This window comes from Propithecus coquereli, unplaced genomic scaffold, assembly GCF_000956105.1.
Source record: "Propithecus coquereli isolate 6110/MARCELLA unplaced genomic scaffold, Pcoq_1.0 Scaffold662, whole genome shotgun sequence".
NCBI lineage: Eukaryota > Metazoa > Chordata > Mammalia > Primates > Indriidae > Propithecus > Propithecus coquereli.
The window spans coordinates 265,278-266,701 of record NW_012152641.1 but is presented as its reverse complement, the minus strand read 5'-3'; the positions used below and the strand labels follow the sequence as shown (position 1 = coordinate 266,701).

At 38.1% G+C, this 1,424-nt stretch overlaps 1 pseudogene; it reads right to left on the bottom strand.

The window, feature by feature from the left end:
- Window positions 1-230: 230 nt before the first annotated feature.
- Window positions 231-879, bottom strand: LOC105823227 (annotated as a pseudogene).
- Between the last annotated feature and the right edge of the window lie 545 nt (window positions 880-1,424).

Below are 1,424 nucleotides of genomic sequence, written 5' to 3'. Positions count from 1 at the left end.
ACATATACACATGTATATCTCATCACATCACATGAAGACCCCCACTAGTATGTTTTTCCCCTCTTCGTATATTTCCTCTAGCAAAAATGAGCATGGAGAATGATTTTATAATAGGAAACAAAACTAAAGAAAATCAAATAAGTCAATGCACATTCATGTAGTGGTAAAGTGCTAGAAAGTTCTTTCATTAATATTTTAAAAATGATTAGAGTAAAAAGAAGTTTGCAGCTTCATTCGATGGTGGTGACCACAGGCACCATGGCAATGGCACTGGCTGAGTTGGAGTTGACTATATCCTCATATTCCGGGGGTGGGTCTAAATGAGGTTCTGTTTCACTCCTCCGCAGGTTCACCTGGCCAGTGGCTTCCTCATAGGTTGGAGGGGATCACAGTTGGACAGGCGAGTGGAGACGGAATCTGAGCACTCAACTACATATTCCAGAAATCCTGGAGACAATCCACTGCTATCAAACACTTTGGAGGGGGAGGTCGAGTTATGATATTCAGGTGCTGAGGGAAACGAATGTGGCCTTCAGTCATTGTCTGTCTATGAGTTTTGTTTCTTAGGAAGCATCTCCAGATTAGGAAAATGACAAGCAGGATAATGAAGAGGCCAAAGATTAATGGAAAGGTAAGGTAAAACTGAAACCAGTCACTTCCTCTGTTACTCTCTCCTTGTTGCGCTTTTGTGTAGGTACTCCAGAACTCCTTAGTTTTTTCATTATTCTCAAAAGCTTCTCTTGCTTCTTCAAATGTGCAGACTTCTTTGCACTCACGCTCAATGTTGCCCTATTTCATTTCTTCACGCATTCCATTAGCTCTTGGGTAACGTTTTAATACAGAATTGGCTTTTTCTCCTGTGAGAAAAATCCTCCCCATGTTTTCTGGTGGTCTCCAGCAGGTCCTTGGATGATGATTGTCAAGGAAAATAAGATAGATCTATTTAAAGAAAAGATTTGCAGAAATATTTTAGAGATACTAAGAATAACAAAGATAAACACAATAAAATTTAGTCAAACAACAGGAATTATATATTTTTTAAATGTATTATGGATTACTGATACATCTCTGCATGACTTCCATGAAAGACCTCAGGTATAAGCTAATAAAAGAGATAGCCCTAGAGTGCAATGTGCACCACCCGAAGGATGGACATATTTGAAACTCGGACTTATGGGGGTGGGGGGCAAGGGCAACATACGTAACCTAAACGTCTGTACCCCTATAATATGCTGCAATAAAAAAAAAAAAAAGAGATAGCCCTAACAGATAAGTTAGGGACTTAAAGAATTCTTCAGTTCAACTCTAGATTTTTAAAAAATGTAATAAAAACTCATTCAAATAAGAGTTTTAGACTTTTTCCATTAGGGCTAAATACAGAGCAGGTCAAATGAAAAAGAGTTTGTACATTCTTAATTTCTCAT